The following is a 23,342-nucleotide window of genomic DNA, read 5'->3' on the forward strand; positions in this document are numbered from 1 at the left end:
CTTACGTGCGCATCCAATATTTTTAACTATCCGTCGACGCCATGGACCTATTGGTCGACGCAACGGAGACGGCAAGGGCTCGGATTGGTCCTCAAACTGATCATTTCCTGATTCACTTCTCCGGTTTGACTTTGCACCTTAATTACTTTGTTCATTGTTTACTTTGCACCTTAAGGACCAATAAAAAACAAATAAGATTTGAAAAGCTTTGGAAGTTTGTTTACAACACCGACATTCTGACGGTATCCGACATCCTGACGGAGAGCTGCTGAGCGGATTACGGAGTCGGAGTAGTATACTTTGGCAAAACAAGCCTTTACATTCGGCATATTAACGCTATGTATGCCACATTTACGAACCGCAGTACACCTCTGTAACCGCACCATGACAGTTCGGTACAAATACGTGTACCGTTACACCACTAGTTAGCATAGCAGCGGCGCACGCTAACCCCTTTGCTCTGACGCTGTAAACTTATCTAACACCGCATAGCACTTACCTCCTTTAACACACAGACTCCACTGATATGGCTTTCTTGAACTATTTACAAGCATTTATATTTTATCCATTTATTATATTTCTATCTTCACTAAGGCTAAAAATAAATGGCATTTTCATAACTAATTTGCATTTGCAGTACAGACTCAGAATGTGTGTTAGCCCGATGGTGGAATGAGACACCTAGCTCCTTATGCTCTGAAGAATCCTTCCCTGTCTTCAAAAAAGACCCACCCCCCCCTCCATTCTTTTGAGAACATCTGTTGTTTTTAAGCTCTGGTGTGTCATTTAGAATACGTGGTGGAGATGGGCTTTCTTAAGATACCACTATCTCGCACTTGACTACCCCTAATAATGATTGTGGCAAACAATTCAACAAACAACAGAGACAACAAACAATGTATTGCAAATGTGCCATTTCTAATAAGCAACAAAACGTCACCAAATTGGGATACTTTGTGGATATTTTCTCCAATTAAAATGGAATTATTCATAACTAAAATTTGATATTCTATTTACAAAAAGGGATTATTTTTCTTGAAAACTCCAGAACCTGAAAAGAACGTGATACATCAAAGCGAATGGGAGATGCCTTCTCCATTCCACACCTGTTTTGACTCACCAAAAACCCCACCCTCTCGGACAGTATACCACACAAAGAACCCCTTGCAAGCTCGTCATTGAGGCCAAAGTTACAAGTGAAATTGCTTTGCGTTAGCTTAGTGATAGTTTAGCATTAACAAAGCCGGATTTCAGATGCGTGAGAAAAAAAAACGCCGGGTTTACGCGACGCCTGCGTACAGGCTACTAATAGGCTTCTCGAACGGCTCATCACAGCGGGACGCCAGAAATCCAACGCTCGCCTCATTAGCTCTTCTTATTGGATAAAATGGGATGAAGGAACTGTGTGAAGGCGTGACAATCTTCCCTGTGTAAAAGACGACCCCCCCCCCGCCCCCCCCCGAAATGTTCGCAGGTAATGATTGATTACAACATCATCACTGCAATGTCTACCGTGGACAGAGATGAGAGACCCAGCTTTGATGTTCCGGCCCCCTCTTGCTTCCCCTGTACCTCCTGTGTTCTCCTCGTTCATCCTTCTACCTTTCCCTCCTCCCTTCACCTTCTCCCCCCAGCTCTGCCCCCTGCTCTGCTGGTCTCTCCCTCCCTGATCCCCCTCCCACCTCTTCTCTGCTCCCCCTCCCAACTCTTCTCTGCTCCTTCCTCTATCTCCTTCTCATCGTCTCCCACGGTGCTCATCACCCACCCCCTCCTTCACTTCCTCCTCCTCTTCCCCTCCTTCACTTTCTCTCTGCTCTTCGTTCTCCTCCTCCTCCCCCCTCCTTCACTTCCTCCTCCTCTTCACCTCCTCTCTGCTCTTCGTTCTCCTCCTCCTCCCCCCTCCTTCACTTCCTCCTCCTCTTCCCCTCCTTCACTTCCTCTCTGCTCTTCGTTCTCCTCCTCCTCCTCCTCCTCCCCCCTCCTTCACTTCCTCCTGCTCCTCTTCCCCTCCTTCACTTCCTCTCTGCTCTTCGTTCTCCTCCTCCTCCTCCCCCCTCCTTCACTTCCTCCTGCTCCTCTTTCCCTCCTTCACTTCCTCTCTGCTCTTCGTTCTCCTCCTCCTCCTCCTCCCCCCTCCTGCTCCTCTTCCCCTCCTTCACTTCCTCTCTGCTCTTCGTTCTCCTCACCCTCTCCTCCTCCTCTTCACTTCCTCTCTGCTCTTCGTTCTCCTCCTCCTCCCCCCTCCTTCACTTCCTCTCTGCTCTTCGTTCTCCTCCTCCTCCTCCCCCCTCCTTCACTTCCTCCTGCTCCTCTTCCCCTCCTTCACTTCCTCTCTGCTCTTCGTTCTCCTCCTCCTCCTCCCCCCTCCTTCACTTCCTCCTGCTCCTCTTCCCCTCCTTCACTTCCTCTCTGCTCTTCGTTCTCCTCCTCCTCCTCCTCCCCCCTCCTGCTCCTCTTCCCCTCCTTCACTTCCTCTCTGCTCTTCGTTCTCCTCACCCTCTCCTCCTCCTCTTCACTTCCTCTCTGCTCTTCGTTCTCCTCCTCCTCCCCCCTCCTTCACTTCCTCTCTGCTCTTCGTTCTCCTCCTCCTCCTCCTCCTCCCCCCTCCTTCACTTCCTCCTGCTCCTCTTCCCCTCCTTCACTTCCTCTCTGCTCTTCGTTCTCCTCCTCCTCCTCCTCCTCCCCCCTCCTTCACTTCCTCCTGCTCCTCTTCCCCTCCTTCACTTCCTCTCTGCTCTTCGTTCTCCTCCTCCTCCCTCTCCCCCCTCCTTCACTTCCTCCTCCTCCCCTCCTTCACTTCCTCTCTGCTCTTCGTTCTCCTCACCCTCTCCTCCTCTCTGCTCTTCATTCTCCTCCTCCTCCTCCTCACCCTCTCCTCCTCCTCTTCCCCTCCTTCACTTCCTCTCTGCTCTTCGTTCTCCTCCTCCTCCCTCTCCCCCCTCCTTCACTTCCTCCTCCTCCTCCTCCCCTCCTTCACTTCCTCTCTGCTCTTCGTTCTCCTCACCCTCTCCTCCTCCTCTTCCTCTCTGCTCTTCATCCTCCTCCTCCTCCTACTCCTCACCCTCTCCTCCTCCTCCTCTTCCCCTCCTTCACTTCCTCTCTGCTCTTCGTTCTCCTCCTCCTCCTCCTCCTCCCATCCTTCTCCTCCTCCCTCCCATCCCTTCATTGATCAAAACGGTCTCTCATTCCATGCCGTAGCTTCCTCTCACCTGCCAACCTGACGAGCCCAGAACCGCTGACGATGAACACGGATTCACCCGGCCCTTTTCATTTTGCATATTATTTTGATCAATTAAGACCCCTGGTAAATGTTGGGACCAGGGGGGCCAGCGGGGTCCACAAAGGGCCCCTGGTTTGCGGTGACATTAACGGGGCTGTAATTATGTTTTTCCGCGGGTACCGGGCGTATTTACAAAGCCTCCGCCCATCATCCCCCCTGCTCGTTGGCAGGGTCACGTTCCGCCATCACATAAAAGTAATTTGCTCTGATAGACCCTCGGAAAAACGGCTTGCGCATGCTAATGGCGTCGCCGCCTCGTTAGCACCGCACGCGGCGCCGGCCTGAGATGACGAGGGCTTGGAGAGGGACCATTACCGCCCGTACCGCCGCTGTTATGGAGCGGGCGGGAGGATGTGAGATGGAACCCTGGCTCTGTGGCCGCGTTTGTTGTGGTGGCGGCGTTTGTTTTGTGGGGAGGCGGGGGAGGGAGGGAGGCATAGGAGGGAGAGGGGGGGGGGTCTCGTCTGGTGAAGTAGGCGAGTGATGCCTCTCAAAGCGTCAATGCTAACCTGTGTGTCGTAATTGACCGGGACATGCAGAGCGTCCTTGTTTCATCAACACAGCGAATGGACACGTATGCGTGCATATTTTCAAGGGGAGGATGTGTACGCACAAATGCACACACACATATGCGTGTGTGTGTGCACACGGATACACAAATAGGCGTGTGGACATATGTGTGCATTTTCATTTTCAGTGACTCATGAGGTCTGATAGGCAGGTGTAAAGTGCTTTAAAACACAAATACACACACACACACACACACACACACACACACACACACACACACACACACACACACGAGAGTCTAGACTTTGCTGTCTGATCTGGCTAATAATATACCCGACTGTAACCTTGGTACCACACTAACAATCTAGAACAGTGACACCTCTCTACTGAATTTTTAAAGTGACAACAGTCGTTTACATGAACAATGTATGAAACCATGTAGCTGTCAGGGCGCACTCCCAGCTGAAAAGGTAACTGGCGCAAAAAGTCGCCCAGTGTGTAAGACACCTGCTCCCCAATGACCTGTATCTGAATTTCCTTCTTCAATGTTTCGGCATAATTATATTTGTGCACATTTGTTCGACACAATCACATGGTCTGACCACAAAAGGCGAATAAATACATACTCAAATTATGACATGTTTTAAAATGACCTCATGAGTATCAGCGGACCGCTCCGTACCAACCTCCTTCCCTCTGCTCAATGGCCAAGACAAGTTGTTTACTCAGACAACATCGCCCCACCACAAAAAGGAGGAATCCATGAATTCATAATCATTCAATTTTTTTTAACAAGCCTTCAGCATTGACCTAACATAACCTTTCGACGTTGACATCACCGTGGGCAACCCACACGCGAGAGAAAAGGGAGGGAAGGAGGGAGGGAGGGAGGGAGGGAAACAAAATGGTTAATGCATTGCCGCCTGGCAACTCACGACATACTACATCAGCCGGCGCTGTCAGGCGGCATATGTCTGCCCGCGATGCTGGCCTTGGCCGGGGCCCTTGTAAGGGAACAACCCTCTCTCCACCCTGCTTCCCTTCCCTATCCCCCTTCCTTCCTTCCCCCTGCACTGCGCTCTGCAGTGCGGTGCGCTGTGTGTCAGTGCCTCCGTATATCGTCTGGGATCTCAGAGGGCCAGGCAGGTGGTGAGGCAGCAGCTACAGCAGCTCACACAACGCCACCACGGGGACAGGAGGAGAGGGGCGGCGGGGGGGGGGGGGGGGGGGGGGGAGTGAAACAGGAGGAGAGGGGGGGAAGGGAGGAGGGCGGACAGGGAAGAGAGAAAGAGGGATGGGGAAGAAAGGAGGAGTGAGAGGAAAGTGATGAAAGGCTGCTGGATCTATGTACAAGAGACAAACGGAGGGCGGGAGAGGGGAGGAGGGGGAGAGAGAGAGAGGGAGAGAGAGAGAGAGCGAGAGAGAGAGGGCGAGATGATGAAAGGTTGTGTTGTATGTGCATACAGAAAAGTATTGGAGGGAGAGAGTGTGCAGGGGTGGATGAGAAGGCAGGTTGTGGTGTGTGTGTGTGGCCGTGTGTGTGTGTGTGTGTGTGTGAGGGAGAGAAGGAGAGAGAGAGAGAGAGAGAGAGAGAGAGAGAGAGAGAGAGAGAGAGAGAGAGAGAGAGAGAGAGGAAGTACTCTGAGAGATGAGACTCACTTAGATGTGGGATGGGAGGGGTGGGATATTATAAGAGAACCCTGAGGAGACGAATCAAAGAAGACCAAGACCATAACGGAGGTCTCCATATACACTTTAAACACACACATATAAATAAATATATAGATACATAGAAAATGTTAGGAGCCTATGTGTTACTGTGGAGAGGGAGGCCAAAGTGAGAAAATTAGATAAAAAAACAATTATATAGATAAAGGAAGAGTTTGTGCGCGAGAGAGAGAGAGAGAGAGAGAGAGAGAGAGAGAGAGAGGAGAGAGAGAGAGAGAGAGAGAGAGAGAGATGTGTGTGATTGAATCCGGGATGGGCGAGAGAGGCGTACATTGGAGTGGAGCCAGTGGAGAGAAAGAGAGCGAGGTAGATGCAAGGAGACATGCGGAAACCAAGATGGATCGAGCTCAGCGGATGAAGGTCAAGCGAGCGAGCGAGCGAGGAAGGAATAGAGAGGGGGAGAGAGAGAGAGGGTGAGAGAGAGAGAGCACAGTGGATAGAGGTCACACGAACGTGAGAGAGTTAGCAAAGAGAGAGAGAGAGTCAGAGAGAGCATGCAAGTAGGAATGGAAGCAAGATATAAAAACAGACGGGGGACAGAGAAAGATGGTAAGAGAGAGAGGGAGGAGGGGTATAAAAGAGAGCGATGGAGGGAGAGATGGGGGAGGCGGGAGGTGTCAGGGGAGAGCCAGTGGGCAGATGTTAGCAGGACTAAAGGTCCCTCTCCCCCCTGATCACCAACAGCTTGACTGCTGCTGGCTGCCCACCCCGCCCCGCTCCCCTGAATGACCGGCCTCCCGGGTGAGGACGGGGGACGGGGGGTTATATTATGATTGGCCATTGTGTTGGGGGGGGGGGGGGGACGACGACAAGGCTACCAAGGGTCTAATGAGGCGCCATGTGTCCACAATCACGGGTAAACATTACACGCAAGCACACACGCTTCAAAGCGGCGTGCGTCGCGTCCGACAGAGATTGAACATCCTGTAAGGTCGCGCGGAGCGTCAGAACGCTCAGGGGGCTTTGATATGGATAATGATGGCCTATAGCTCGCCGCGGTCCCGACAGCTCCCGCCAGCCGGCGGGGTGTGTGTGTGTGTGTGTGTGTGTGTGTGTGTGTGTGTGTGTGTGTGTGTGTGTGTGTGTGTGTGTGTGTGTGTGTGTGTACACGTTTACCCTTTGGTCATTCAGCAGATGCTTTTAGCCGAAAGAAGGCGTTTTGATCGCTGGTGCCCACAGATAGACAGAACCTTTCAGCTTAGGTTCAACATCCTAACCAACAGCCTTTGCTTCTGATTCCCCTGGCATATATGGTAAATAACTTCCACGGTGGTATCTGGACAATTTAGAATGCAATCATTACAATGCAATCATTGTAATGATTGCAGAAGTAAATTATTCTTGGAAAAAATTATATTCTAATGAGCTATGCAGTCATTTCCAGCTACAATTATTATGCTGCTTGCATTTCGATTTCTGCGTCCTTTTCCTGAGTGCAGACAACCCAACGTCACTAATATTAAAAAAGTACATTGTTGAAATTAAAAATTATAAATAATGTAACAAATATGGCGTACAAATGAACATATATGCAAACCACCTCAACGAACGAGTCATGTCATTTATTTTTCTCTATTAATTAATTGCAATCAACTGATTGCAACATGTAAACACTCTGACCAAAAACAAAACGGGAAAATGTATTCTGAAGTTTAACAGATTCACGATTCTTACATTAATCTATAATGCTGACTTGAACTATTTTGAAGACTTTGACAAACTATTTACTTGGGTAAACATGAATATGACATGGATTGTTTAAGAACATACGATTCACGGTTCACGATTCTTACATTAATCTATAATGCTGACTTGAACTATTTTGAAGACTTTGACAAACTATTTACTTGGGTAAACATGAATATGACATGGATTGTTTAAGAACATACGATTATTCTGTATGCAGGGCTCCAGAGTGCGACCTATTAGGTCGCATATGCGACCTAATTTCTTAAGGTGCGAGTTAAAATTGAATGAGGTCGCTCCGGTGCTACTTGCAGGAGGACGATTGAAAAAAAAAAAAAAAAAAAGACGTTTTATGTTTTTTTTTTCTTTCTCTCCCCACTCCCGCGGTTGTGGTTGATAATAAAATCGTACTTTCTGGCTCATTCCTGCGAGTCTACTACTCTCTCTCGCTCCCTGTCTCTGCCTGCCTGTCTGTCTGCACCTTTTACAGTCTATGGTCTGCACACTACACCTGCACAGTATTGTTGCGCACGCAGCACGCACAAAAAAGTAAACAAAGCAGATACAATATGAAACGGTCGATAGTCGATTATTTTAAGAAAAAAAATTGCCAGAGGAAACAAATGAGGCTATTGTTTAGTGGTGCAACGGTTCACGGGTTTCCCGTGATCCGTACGGATCAACCCTCACGGTTCGGGAAGCAAGTGATCCGCGGATCGGCTGATAAAAAAGAAGTTGTTTTGAACCGGAAACCGGAACCGGAAGCGGTCGTATTTATGTTTGGTTGTAGTCTTTTCACTCGGTTCTCCGTGTCAACAGTAGGGCTAGAACCGAGCGAAATGACCCTTGCAATGAGCAATGAGTCTTCCAACCGAAATCAATGGATTTACAAAATGCCAAATAAAACACGACAGAAACTGTATTAGGCAGGAGGACACATTTTGTAAATTGATCTACACAATTCAAAGTTCAGTCGTTAAAATTACACAACAAAAGCCAAAAGCACAAGACGTGCAGGGACCGCTGCATCACACAAAGCTCCCAGCCCCTCCCCACCTCATTTAATAGGATAGATGAGAGCAATCGCTCCGTGGAGAATGAAGAAATAATCATCAAGTTTAATACCGCCTACAACATCACTAAAGAGGAACTCCCGTTCACAAAAAAAAAAAAATATGGTGCTACCTAATTTGTTTTGGTGCTACTAAATGAAAAGCTAGGTGGCACCAGTGATACCTGGAAAAAGTTAGTCTGGAGCCCTGTCTGTATGGCTGGCTGGATGTTAATAACAACAAATTATCCACGTTATTTTTATTCTTAGAAAAAAACTTCCTTCTCAAGTGTTTTCACAAGAGATATTTTTCTCAAGAGTTTTTTATCTGGTCTTATTTTATAGGTTATGAAACGTACGCGCATTTACGAAAAGGCCAAGCTGAATGCCAGCATCAAGAATAAAAATACTGCAAGTGTTTTACAAAAAAACATCCATTCGCTGTGTTTAAACCTAATCCGTCTTGAGCAAAATATTATGACTATCTCTAAGAAATTAACGACTTTCTGTCTGTAGAGGTTGTATGTCATGCTCAGTAAGAAAAGCTCATTCGACATGAAATTATCCCTGCCATTCTTTAAAAACGCTCAAGCTATTGCTCAAAATCCATTATACACTAGTTACCAAACGCTCTCAGTCTCTATAAAGACATCCAAGCACATGGACTAACAATAATTTGCAACACATTTATTACATTTCCTTTAAACAGAGGGTACGTTTTCCCTTGAACGGAACACGTGTGAAGTCGGAGAGACCCTCCCTGTGGGGGGTCTCTGTGGAGGTGTGTGTGTGTGTGTGTGTGTGTGTGTGTGTGTGTGTGTGTGTGTGTGTGTGTGTGTGTGTGTGTGTGTGTGTGTGTGTGTGTGTGTGTGTGTGTGTGTGTGTGTGCGTGCGTCGGATGTCTGTACGCCCCTCATCATGGGCCGGTTATTAGAGACGTTTACTAGCCTCCTCAAAGGAGGGCTGCGGGGTATTCCTCTCCCCCTAATGGGCCTACCCACCGGAGCCTCTGCAGGTGTGTTATCTCCTGCTCCCCTGGATAAGGGCCCTGGGGTATTGGAGTGCCTTGGTTCTTCTGAGGCTAACGCTGTGTGCGTCGGCGGGTGTGTAACTGCCTTTGAACTCGGCGGAAATGCCATTTCCCCCCATCTGAAGCCGTCGTCTGAGCCGTTTTGGTGTTTGTCCCTTGTGTTGGAGAGCGTTGGAACCGTTTCGCCGATGTTAGCGCGTTGGCGGGGAGGAGAGGAGCGGTCAGGGTTTGAAAACACGCCGGTGGTGAGTGGAGGACGTACTGCCGTGACTATTACCTCGATGAAAGAACATTTATTTTACTAAATGTAATTATAACCTCCTCTGGATCAGCCAGTTTTTATGAGTTGCAATTACATCATTATGTCCGAAGAAGGCTGGCATTACAATTCCCCCAATAACAGCACAGCTGCGACATTACAGAATCAAAACACCCAACAAGTTTCACGGCACCTTTAAAGCTTCAAAGCCGCAGTTATCAATAGTTCGACTGGTGGTCTCGACTGAAAGTCTCGACTGGTGGTACGATTATTGGGAGGCAACACACTGAATTCAAACCTAACAAAAGGGTACAGATATTTCTCATCAAAATATTGTTTCACTTAACACTTAATAAACTAGTTTTCCATAAAAAATATGTACAGGTCAACAGAGTTCAGAAATGTGGCAAAAATATGGCAAGTTGAATAAATGAGCTGTTCTTATTCATTCTGAAGCACTTAACTCCAAGCTCCATGTATGATGACTGATAAGAATCCAATTGAGATGAGCCCCATTTTAAAACATACCATTTATGCGTCAATGAAAATCCATTAGTGTCCACGTTGTGTCAAGCCAAGAAAGAAGATATTCAAATTGAGTTAACACGCTACAATTAAAACGTCAGTTTTACTACTAGTGTCCATGGTACGCAGGTTCAAAAATTCAATTGTATCAAACTCAGAAATGACATGCCTGAGGCTCGCTTTATTTGTAATCATCTTGTGTTTAGTTTCAGTTGGGACCACATCGGAGTTCCCTCACCTTTTTATTCATTTTCTTTCTTCGCAAGGAATGAGGTGTAACTGACAAATGGGAGATGTGCTTATTGAAACATGTCGACACGTTACGCCTTGGTAAAAAGACAGCTATTGGCTCCAAAGGATATACAGTGTTTTGATTGGTGGACTCATCGAACCAGACGTGGCTGTCTTGCAGACTATTGGAGCACATCAACCTCTCTCACTTCGTCTCATCTGTACCTTGTTTCGCCGAAGTCATAGTTTCATTCTCATACAGTATTCATCTATACATGCACTGTGAAGGAGCTGAGCGATGGAGCTGAACTGCGGTGGATGCTGCTTACATTTTCCACACGGGCGGGATGTACACAATTATTATGGATGGTGTATAGTAAAATATGAAATGTAATAACCAATACTTAACTACATTCATTACCAACATATTATATAATTTTATATAATTGTGTAGAGGGCAATGCGATATGGGGAAAAAATGAATATCCCGATGGATTTTCTCTATTTCACGATATACGATATATATCTAGATATTTTGAATATTTTTAGTTATTTTACACAAATAACTAATTGAGGCAGCATTTTCTTTATATGTAGGCCATTGCAATGAATTAAACTAAAATATTATAAACTCATTTTGATACAATATGTTCAATATTTTTGAGCCCTTTTTTATTTATTTATTTATTTATTTATTTATTTATTTATTTATTTATTTAGGAACTGTAGGTGTGCTGCCCTCTAACAGCGCCATGCGCCATGCCGGGGTCGACAGATAGATAACTCCTCTCCCCAACAAACAACGCAGACACGTCCCAGTTAACTCTTTATGGTTGCTTGAAGTAGGGTAAACAACAATGTTTTCCGAGGCCAACTTAAAGCTAGAGAAGTAGCATAAGACGAGGGAGCACCTTGTATTCCGATTGTGTGTGTAACTGTTACGGAGCGTGCAGCTGGTAACCATGACGACATCAGATCAGACAAGACGTTACAAGCATTGGCGTGTTTTGCTCCACGTCCTCCTCTCGATATCCAAAAAACTGCCAGATCACTGATCCCTTATTAGTTCTTTATGGAACCAGCAATTCGTCCGCTTCCATGTTTCAATTGTCGATTGAATTGGTTAGGATACACTATGCTACACTGAGCCGGCCGCCGCGGCAAACCGTGAGAAACTTGAAAATTAGTTCCCTCCCTTCCGCACCTAGATGTCGCGTGGGATTGGTTGGTCAGTGTGTGACGCGAGTGTTTTTTTACCCCTCACTCACGTTACTGCGTGTGGTAGAGGGAGAAAGCTACCGGAGAATGTTTTGAACACGAAACCAAGGCAAGTCTCGGCTGCCGCTGGAAAAAACCCAGACGACCGTAAAAATATTCGATACTTCCGAAATAATAATTTTATGTATCGCACACAGCTATTTCTGAGATACATCGAGCATATTCGATATATCGCAAAGCCCTAATTGTGTATATTCAAATACTTTTCTCGAATAGAATGTGGTTGGAGAACTTTAAGATTTTAGAAAAGTTCTGTTTTTGGAACGGAACTTAATTGCACCTTTAAATAGTTGAAACATGGCACCTGGCTATCTGAGTAGAACATGGTGGTATTTTGAAAGCGTCATACGTGTCAAACTGTACATAATCAACATTGAATACCAGTGTCAAGGAAAGACAGGTGTATTTAGTGACCACTAGAGTTCTGGAATAAATAAATGCACCCTTAATAACACCATTTCACCGTATGCTGCTGCATAATCTAATTTATGATTCCTTCTCACATTTTTCAAGGTGCTACGAGGCGAGAGCAAGGCAGAGGTTTCTGCTTATTTCCCTGAAGAATCACCTGCCTAACTTGCAAGCCAGTATTTAAAAAGGACAACATTACAATGATAAAGTAGGAAAAAAATCTGCACCATACATAACAAACAAGCATGCAATCAATAACTGTCCTCCCTGTTCTCTCTGAGTGAGGGTAATCTATACAATTGCATGTAGAGTTCACAAGGGTTATTATGAATCATTTGCAATAATTGTTTACTTATTCCTTTTGAATAGGACAAAATCCTACTGTTATTGCGCTGCTGACAAGAGGTTGGCTGGAAGGCTCCCGAATGCTTCACTCTGCTTAAGCCCAAGGGGGGAGGATGAGTGAGATGGATTTCTATTTAGATATTGCTGTTGATGCATTTTGTATTTACACTTCTTTCCTAAAAAACAATTTAACAATGATTTCAGATATGACACATAAAAGGACGAGGGAGGGCGTCAGGCATCTTGATAAAGGATACCTAGAGGTAGACGGTGGACATTGGGAATCGAACCCAGGGCCGTTTGGCTGGGAGTCGATCAACCTCGCTCCAACGCTCACTGGCCATCTTTAGTTTTTGTTTAATGACATGTTTTACTTAAGTTATTCACAGTATGTAAATGTAGACATTTGTACTGTATTGTCTTGTATTCTTAATAATTTTGGGAGCTTTTTATATGCTTCCTTTATGATTCTACAAATAAAGCCTGTTGAATCTAAATGGACTAATTCTGCCTTTAAAATGGGGAGAGATCTAAATCAAATTATGTGACGATCAGTCACATGGGAATGACATTAAAAATTATTTTGTTTTACGATAGCATAACAACAACAACCATCATGAATTGTTTTCTCCCTTTCTTTCTTCAAATGAGCCATGGCCAGAAGTTATTTCTGATTGTTTAGTGACATTAGATATTCTATCTTTTATACAAAGTGTGTTCGCAGTTCAACAAGCGAAATGTCAAAGGATTTCGAGAATGTCGTTCTTATCCCTGAAATTAATTCTCAAGCTCGAATCGGATTCTTTATTTTGGTTTGGTTATCTTTGTTTTAAAACCTCCAGTGCAAAATACACCCTGGATTTATTTGAGAAGAGGTAAAACACACTGTGTTGTGATTAAATCAAATCTATGTTGTGACGTTACTTGAGTGTAAAAAAGAAAAGCAGTTGCGACTGAATCTCACAGCCGTTATCATACATTGTCAGTTGTTTTCATTTCGATGTTTTATTCTATTAATTTTTTTTTTTTCCGTGCTTCACTTGTTGTCTCCCCCTCTCAAGGGACAACAGGGGAAGTGATAATAGAGCTGCATTTCATTTATTCATTTTTGTCTTCGAAAACGTATCTAATAACAGTCCCTGAGAGACCTTTGAAGCTCAGCTGGGACTTGAATGTCCCCTCTGCTCAACCCAACACTGACTCCAGATATTAGATCCCGAGGAGCAAAGGGGAGAGATTCGAACGTGTGATGATTTGAATACATCATATATTTTCAACCGACCTCATGGGTCACACACTGTATTTCCCCAGAAGGATGTCAAATTGAAGACTAGGGAAGCCAAAAATGTATATAAATTCACACATTTCTTGACGTGGCCTTAGGAAGAGTCAACACCTTGTGGCTATTTGTTTCATTCGTTTGAGTATTCAAAGTACATTTTTCCCCAGAGATCGAAACAGTTGTTGCCGACACCCAGTTCGTAATGTTCATAACGTACAATTTTATCAGTGGCCCATGGGCTCCCTATGTGTTACATTGTTAGGCGATACACAGTTACTTCCAAGAACCTATATTTACATGGAAACATTATATAGTCGCGATGTGTTTTTTAATTGTAGTAGGGGTGTAATGGTACATGTACACTTCGGTGCGGTTACAGAGGTGTACCGCGGTACGTAAATGTGACGTACATAGCGTTAATATGGCGAATGTAAAGGCTTGTTTAGCGATGTGGAATTTACAACTTGAAGTCGGAGTTCCACCCGGACCGTTATAGTATACTACTCCGACTCTGTCATCTGACTCCGTAACTACGGAGACCCCTCAGCAGCTCTCGTTGGGATGTCGGATAGGGCTGGGCGATATGGACCAAAACTCATTTCTCGATATTTTCTGTTCGAATGGCGATATACGATATTATAACGATATTTTGAACAAAACAGGTAAAGTGTGTAGTTTTAACTCTGCGCCACTATCAACCATTTATTTAGTGTTTTCTTTTTTTTTTGCTCAACGAAGCATAGCTGTATTTTAACAACAGATATGTAATAGGGATAATGTAAAGAACGCCGGTCATTATCGGGAAAATAAGCCCCGAAAATAAGGCGAACAGGACAACGACCTGAAGGGGCTGAGTTTCAATAATGACCGACGACGTTCTATACATTATCCCGCTTATTACACGGCTACTTGCCTAAAGAAAAAATAACTTCATGGTGTGTCTTTTTACAATTTATTTGTAACCAGCATTCGGTACTGTTGATCAGCAGAGAATTAGTCCGCCAAAGACGTTGACGTCGCATAACAACCGAAGACGCTGGAGTTGACAAGTTACCGGACTATTTGCGGAGTGATACCAAAGACGTCATCGGCGACAAAAAATCCTGTTTTCCTTGACAGCCTCTTCTATAATATGAATGATTTTAGCTTGTGCGTGCCCGTGCCCGCGATAAATCACACACAAGCAAAAATCATTCAAATTAATGTGCTTTATTTTTATCTTGCACTATTGGAGCACGTACTACTTTCTTGCGCTCCGCCTCTGACTACGAGATGGTTAGTGTTACAACTTTCTGCTGTCGGCTCCCAGACACGTTCCCTCCAGGGCCGATGATCTCTCGGGAGCAACACCCTTCACTTTGACCGGCAGTGGGTCTGCTTATAGGTCGGAATACGGTCGGAATGAAGCGGCCACCGATTCTTGCCGGGTGCTTTATTCATACACACAACCGGACTCGATCATTACTTCACTAAACTTACATGCATGCTACCGCTCGCTCGTCCACTGCACTCACACGCTGACCACACACACACACACACACACACACACACACACACACACACACACACACAGTGATATGCGCACCAGATACTTTCTCGTGCGAACGAGATACTTTCTCGTGCGCACCAGATACTTCCTCGTGCGCACCAGATACTATCTCGTGCTCACGAGAAACGTTTGGTTGTGATGCGAAACGTCTGTGGGTGGGAGAACGCTACGTACATATAAGGGGCAGGATTGAGCAGCTGAACATGGTTTGTAGGCTCAGAGAGCAGCGGTCAGCTTTATGAAATAGCGCTCGCAAGGCAACATCAAAATAATATATAATATACCGGTATGGCGATATTGTCTCAACTACATATCGCTTTCAAAAATATACCGGTATAATTTTAAAACCGGTATATCGCCCAGCCCTAATGTCGGATATGCAATGCAAGTCCCCGCCCGATCTATCTTATATGTTGACTACAAACCATGTAAGCGCAGTGTTGTAAATAAACTTCCAAAGCTTTTCAAATCTTATTTGGCGTTTTACTGGTATTAATTGTGATGTTGAATGACACAAATCATAAAAGCCTCTCCCTGTGTCATTGTGTGTGCGTGTATCCGAGGTGCGTGTGTGCTTGGGGGGTTCTTGCTTGACCGATCTTCGAATATTATTCGAATACTTCTCAGCGAATATCGAATAGAATTTTTGCCAGAAATGCACATCCCTAGCACACGCATTCGAAAAGGCACCATCCTGGTGTTACTATCACTGTTTCAGTGGGAAAAAAAACGAGCTGTGCAAAGCCAGTTCACAACACTATTTCAAATAAATGCAAATTCCATAACCTAGTTTATTGGTGTTTTCATTCCTGCCCATGTACGGCCATTCTCCATTGTCCCCTTAACTATGAACCGTACCCTACCATACCGTACCGTGACTTAAAAACCGAGGTACGAACCGAACCGTGACTTTTGTGCCGCTACACCCCTAAATTGTGGAATATATCAGCTATAGGATGTTTATTAGAACATTATTGGAATCGCTATCGATCAGTATTGACTACAGATATGTCCAGGTAAGTTAAAGCTCTAAGAAAGTCTTTAAATACATATTATAAAAATGTATTGAATAAAAATGCTAAATAAAATGATTCCATTATGTCTAAGGTTGGTTACTCTAATAATAATGAATGAATACTAAAAAGGTTTGGCAGGATTAAACCCAAGCTTTTGTTTCTATTATTTTAAAATAGACTTCTGCAAATATATTCAGCGAGAAACTTCCATTCTACGATGGCTTGATGCGCCTTTTAATATCTTAGCATCGTGCTAGACATCACGCATCTCCTGAGAGCTTTGCTCATCTTGGATGCAAAGTTGAGATTATCATGAGGTTTAATGACAGTGTGCGTGTGTGTGTGTCTCCTGAACACACAATTGCCTCAGAAAACACAGATATCGGTTGCCATTAGCCCTCCGAGACTCTTATGCCTTTTTTGCCAGGCGTAAGACGTTCTTAACGTTCGTTCCCCACGCTACCCGAAAGAAATGATCGTCCAATGTCGAACACAGACTAGCTTGTACAGCTTGTAAAGCATGTCACTAGCTCCATCTCAGTACGCGGGCCTTGATCACTGTGCCTGTCCTTGGAGGCTGTTCCTGACACCATTGAAAGAAAGCAAATGGGTTATCAGCCCTGAAGAGGCCTGGGACCGAATCACTTCATCCATTTGCACTCGGGAGTTTTGTGCAAACCGATGTTTGATATCAAACATGACCCACGCACATCTGTGTCGGGCAACCGTTCGAATTCAACATCATCCATTATCGCTATAAAAAAGAAAACGTCTCACACCAGTCACTCTGCATTCTCACTCCATCCCACCGGAACGTCAGGAGGCCGAATAAATCAGAAAGCCCCACGTATTCCGAACCTCATCCGGCGGAACGTCAGGAGTGCTTGTAAGCGAGTTTATCCCAGAAGACCTCATTATGCTTCCTAATTTCCAATTATTTCGAAGACAAAAAAAAGGGCGTGCGAAAGCTGGCGTGCAGAGCAGCGCCGGAGGTGGCAGGAGAAGATGCCGGTCCATGTTCCCCTCACCAGGGTATAAGCGGGCCTGCGATCAAACACTGGATTCCTCCTTTCGAGTCTCATGGAGAATCAGCTCAGGCGTGTTTTTCTTTGCATTTGCTAATCAGCATTCTGGGTATGGATTAAAACCCCTCGAAATGGACCGGCAATCAATCGCTATGTGGCCTATTTTTCCTCCTACGCATTCCATAATAACATCCACGACGCCGAGCAGCATGCGTTTTCGTTCACATAGAAGCAGAGTTTTGGAATCCCAGGGATTCAGTTCAGAGCTATGGTGGTGTTGGAGGAGGAGGAGGAGGAGGAGGAGGAGGAGGAGGGGGAGGAGGAAGGTGGCAGTGGTGGAGGGAGAGGAGGAGGAGAAGGAGGAAGGGGGCGACGTTGGGAGGAGGAGGCGAAGGAGGAGTAGGAGGTGGTAGTGATGGAAGAGGGGGAAACCACACAGGTTCTAATGAAGCCAGGGCATTCCTGCAGGAGCCTTGTGTTGTGAGAAGGCATCTACCCTTTGTTTGTCAACCAATTACTGTCATATCAGCAGAGAATAGGAGTGTCATTAGGAAAATAAACAAGGGAGAGGCTGCAGAGGGAAGGCAATGGAACTGGTGAGAAATTATATCAATTAGGGGTGTAACGGTACACGTATTTGTACCGAACCGTCACGGTACAGGCACTTCGGTGCGGTTACAGAGGTGTACCGCGGTTCGTAAATGTGGCGTACATAGCGTTAATATGATGAATGTAAAGGCTTGTTTTGCAGTACGGAATTTAAAACTTGAAGTCGGAGTTCCACCCGGACCGTTTAGCCAAAGTAATGTAGCGACCCTGGGACAGTTAAATAGTTTGTGTGTTTTGTGTTGCATTATATTTCGTTGTCCGTTATGCCAGTTGTTCTGTGTGCATGTATTGTAATGTTCTTGTCAATCAGCGTGGGGGCGAATCATTAGGTCAGCTGGGGGAGGGCCTTGGAAGAACACGAGGGTGGGGGCCTGCACGCGAGTGAGACCGTGTTGGGGGTTGCCGGGGTAACCGGGGTTTGTTTTGGGTCGGTTTTCTGCCGTTGGTTATGACGTTACGGGTTTCAGTGACCTGGTTTTGGTTCATTAAAACTACCTTCAACTACTAATGACTCGACATCATTATGTCACCGGCGAGGTCACTACATTGGTGTCAGAAGTGAAACTATTATTTTATTTTTTTTCCTCGGTCCTGCTGTGCTCGGCGAGTCGGCTACTCCGACACCGTAATCCCTTCAGCAGCTCTCAGTCGGGATGTCGGATACGCAATGCAATTGGCCGCCCGATCTATCTTATACAGTGTATGTTACAAACCATTTAAGCAGTGTTGTAAATACACTTCCAAAGCTTTTCAAATCTTATTTGGTGTTTTATTGGTCCTGGTGCAAAGTAAACAATGTACAAAGTAATTAAGGTACAAAGTCAAACCGAAGAAGTGATTCAGGAAATGATTTTGTTAGAGGACCAATCACAGCCCTTGCCGTCTCCGTTGCGTCGACCAATAGGTCCATGGTTTCGACGCATAGTTAAAAATATTGGATGTGCACGCTACGGAGAGGGTCTCCGACAGGCTGTCCGGCTATGGATAGGGCTCCCTGTGTCTACTTACAGCACTTTAACATGCACACGCATTTGAAAAGGCGCCATCCAGGTGTTACTATCACCGTTGCTGTGAAAAAAAAAAGCGAGCTGTACAAACCCAGCTCACTGGGAATTCAGAAACGGAAAGGCCATAACAAAGTTTATTGGTGTTTCAGTGCTGCTTTTTTTTTAAGGTATAAAAAAACATTATATATATATATATATAAAGCTTAGATATCTTAGACAACGCATAGCTAAAGTCAAACATTGGAGCACTAGGTGCAGTTTTGTATCCTGTAGGCAATTAAGATAATTACAAAACAAATTAACCAACCAAGATCACACAATGCTAATGAGATATACATCTGCATGTTCGAGCTTGCCATCATTATCAACGGGCATCACTGAATACAAAGATCTGATGGTCGAATCTGTACCGCTGAAACCTACCTCATAAAAGGTAATAAAAAGTGTGTTTACTAGTAACATCAAGAATGTCAGCGATTACAAAAGCCAGCCGCTTATCACTGCTCTCTAGGGCTGCAACTAACGATGATTTGAATAATCGATTAATCTGTCGATTATTTTTTCGATTAATCGATGAATCGGATAAAAAAAAAAGGTGTAAAAACACCAGGTTATTGCTCCAACGTCCCAGAACTATTAAAAGTAATATTAAATAATAAAACAATTAAAAAAACATAACTGGGATAACACAATAAAAACATACAATGTATGATATACTTTTATATGTATATAAGGGACGTCCATGGTTAACCGGTCAAACCTATTGATACCATTTTCGAGACTCCTTGAAATAGAACTTGTAATATTGCTTTAATTGCTGATAAGATGATGATAGTTCAAGATAGGACATTAAACAGGTCATAATTCTTATTGTGACTTATTAATTAATCGCGCGACACAACGAATCGACGACCAAATTCGTTGCCAACGCATTTAGTAATCGATTTTTATCGATTTTATCGATTCGTTGTTGCAGCCCTACTGCTCTCCCTCCACTATTAGCACTGTTAGGTCACCCTAAGGCCACAGGCACATATAACTCACAAAGGGAAATAAACTCCCTCACTCCCACAGACCCACTGACTAACACTCACTATAATCTAAAACCTGGATGGACCACAACTTCCTCAAACTCAACGTCAATAAACTGAAATTATCCAAAACCCAAAAACCATCACCCCCACCTCCCAGAACTTCTCACATTGCATCGATGGTCACTCTGTCGCTCCCCCCCCCCCCTGGTCAGAAACCTCGGCATCATCGTGGACCCCACGCTCTCCTTCAAGTCACACATAAACAGCGTCAGAAAAACATCCTTCTTCCACCTCCGCAACATCGCACGCCTTCGACCCGCCCTTTCATCCTCAGCTGCCGAAACACTAATCCAAGCCTTCATCACTTGCAGACGCGACTATTGCAATAGCATTCTGTATGACCTCCCCTCCACTATTCTTCAAAAATTGCAATATGTACAAACCTCTGCTGCCCGACTGCTTACTAACTCCCCCTCCAGAGAACACATTACTCCCATCCTCCGTCAACTTCATTGGCTTCCAATAAAACAACGCATCAATTTCAAGATCCTCCTCACCACCTACAAAGCGCTAAACAACTTTGCACCCTGGTACATAACAGGTCTCCTCCATCGCCACTCCCCCACTCGCCACCAACGCTCCGCTGATGCCAACCTTCTCACCCCCATCAACAAGACCAAGTATCGCACCCTGGGGGACAGAGCCTTCGCCATCGCCGCCCCTACCCTCTGGAACTCCCTCCCTCTGGCCATCCGAAACTCTGATACACTCTGTTCCTTCAAAAGTCAACTTAAAACCTATCTCTTCAGGACCACCTACAACATTTGACAAATCATCCTCCGCCATCTTCCACTCTCTTAATGTGTTGCCTATTGTTGTTTATTTTTTTTCCCTTTTGTTTGATTGTCTGTACTGTCTGTATGTATTCCTTTCTTATTTGTAAAGCGTCTTTGAGTATTTAGAAAAGCGCTATAAAAAACGGATCAATTATTATTATTATTATAATAAAGACTCACAATGGAGGCCACAGAATGGAATTATCCCCATTTCACGACTTGTGCCGTGCAGCCAACTTAAGCTAACAAGGGGAATTTGCCCGTACACTGAAACGGGTTAGCGTTTAACCTATCCTGAGTTGAGGTTAACGAGACTACATTTACAGCGCACTCTGGCCAATTAAAGCAGGGTCTTCGTTGACTAGGCTTGGCCCTGAACAATTCTGTGTTAACAATACTTCATGACAAGCGTCCCGAGCTCACTGCCTGCATGCTCACGATGCATGTGTGCTTGGTTGGCTGGTCTGGCTCATAGTGATTTATTGTGTGGTGAAGAATGAAACATCCATGGTTATTCAGATCAATAGAAAGAGACAGAGTGATCAGCAGCTGTAGATGCCCCTTGAGGAACCTGCGCTGTGAATAGGAACACACGGGGAGCGGCAATGCACAGAACGAAAACACCACTCGGATCCTTTTCCACGACGGCTTTAGTGTCAATAAAATGAAGAATGAAGAGAAGTGCTTTCAGTATATTGCTCTGGAAACCAACAATGTACCTTGACCTGACCTGAACTTGCTTGATAAAAGCATTGATAGGAGCAAGATGATTTAATTCAGATTTTGCTCAGTGACTCAGATTGGAGAATCAGTTTATTGTATATTTGAAGGTTAAATGGTTTTATTATACTTTATATTTGATACTATATTATATTATGAAGGTGAACCTTGCCTTGTCACAATTACTTCATGGAATAGAATGACCCTGGGTTATGCAATGCATTTGATAAATAAAGCACTTTACTATGAGAGGTCTGGGTAGTTTTAACTGACTATACAGTCCAAACGACCACTATTCACATGCAATACAATAGATAGTCATTAGCTATTTTCTTACTGATATGACAACCACAATATATTGTATACACAGCTCTGAATGTGAAACCCCTAATCATATGGGGGGAAAAAAACATCAACAAATAGATTGATTTAACCGCAATGGTTAAATCAAAGGATGAGAATATATGTTATTATAAAAAAATATTATAATAACCACAATTATATAAAAATGAATATACAATTGTACCATTATTACTTACCCTCTACACATTGCCTTCAAACAAAATACCAGTAGGTAGATAACAATTGAATTATATATATTATTTGCATTATCTATTTTGTATTATAAAAAAAAAAAAAAATGATTTTTTTTTTACTTTTTTAAACAATAAAGGGTAAAACTCACCCACCACTGTGTGTACCACGTGTTAACCGTCAGATTAATGGATCCGTGCTCAGGTGACGTCACGAGCCCCGACGGACGAGCGGTCTTCATTATGTCGTAACCGAGCTACTGCCCAGGCCTTCCAGGAACCCAGCTATCCCCGTCACTCCAGCGTATAAAGCAGCACACTAAAGTATCATAAACACACAACAGTAACACATTTAAGCTACAATACTAGAAGTAGCATCAAACAACGTATATATAGACGAAAATATCCCGTTTTGTTAACTTACCGAAGTAGCTTCGCGCCGAAAAGTAGCCTGAAAATATCCCGTTTTGTTAACTTGCTGAAGTAGCTTCGCGCCGAAAAGTAGCCTAACTACACGCCAACACCTTAAGCTAATATCTTATATCGACAACATGAATTAATACGGGAAACTGGGACAGGCTATGACGGACTTGACATGGAAGGATTTAGACAGTATGTGTAAAGTTAATTACGTGAATTTAATAATTCACCGTTTTCCCCACTGAATAAAAATTATGTCCACCAGACACTCAGACTTAATGATACAGGAACCACAACAATGCAGTCGTTAGACTATCAAAATAAAAGTTCCACATCCGCCCAAACCCATTAACAAATGTATGCAGGCACTCGTGCAAAGACGTAGATTGCCATCTATTGCAATATGTACATTGTTATAATTTTAACAATATATAATTAAAAGCATTGCATAAGACTAAGAGCGCCTATGTCAAAACAATGGCTAGAAAAACATGTCCATGCATTTAGTATCTTAGATTATTCATTCCAAAAAGCCTCTTAGACATCTTAATTACAGTCTGTTCACAATGCAGCTGCGGCCTGCCGGAGTTCTAACAAAGAACAAAGTATTTGAACACATTATACCAATATTGAAATCCCTGCATTGTCCGAGGATTGATTTCAAAATACTGCTGCTCATCTATAAATGAATAAACGGTTTGGGGCTAAATGATATCACTGAAATGCTTTCGCTATATGAACCCAATAGACTCTTATGACCAACTTGGACCAGTCAGATAATTGTTTCCAGAGTAAAAAAGAAAACATGGAAAAGCAGGATTCAGTTCCTATGCAACACATAGCTGGAGATGTCCTGTGTAAATAACTGACTTGAAATTATAATGTATCCTTTTTTTTATATATTTAATTAACCAAAATGTAAATCACAAATGTTCAAGGGCACTACATAGTGCCACTACTACTGCTACTGGGCCAAT

At 44.2% G+C, this 23,342-nt stretch overlaps 1 long non-coding RNA gene across 2 annotated transcripts in view; it reads right to left on the bottom strand.

The window, feature by feature from the left end:
- Window positions 1-22,686, bottom strand: part of LOC132452738 (uncharacterized) — an 81,079-nt gene extending 58,393 nt beyond the window's left edge. The window contains exons 1-2 of one of the 2 annotated variants that reach the window (XR_009524481.1): window positions 22,370-22,686; window positions 22,102-22,264 (exon numbers count right to left, since the gene is read on the bottom strand). This is a non-coding gene — a long non-coding RNA (uncharacterized LOC132452738). Of the gene's footprint in view, window positions 1-22,097; window positions 22,265-22,369 lie in introns of both variants that reach the window. The other variant, XR_009524480.1, reaches the window with a different exon arrangement.
- Window positions 22,687-23,342: the final 656 nt, after the last annotated feature.

This window comes from Gadus macrocephalus, chromosome 23 (assembly GCF_031168955.1).
Source record: "Gadus macrocephalus chromosome 23, ASM3116895v1".
Taxonomy (NCBI): domain Eukaryota; kingdom Metazoa; phylum Chordata; class Actinopteri; order Gadiformes; family Gadidae; genus Gadus; species Gadus macrocephalus.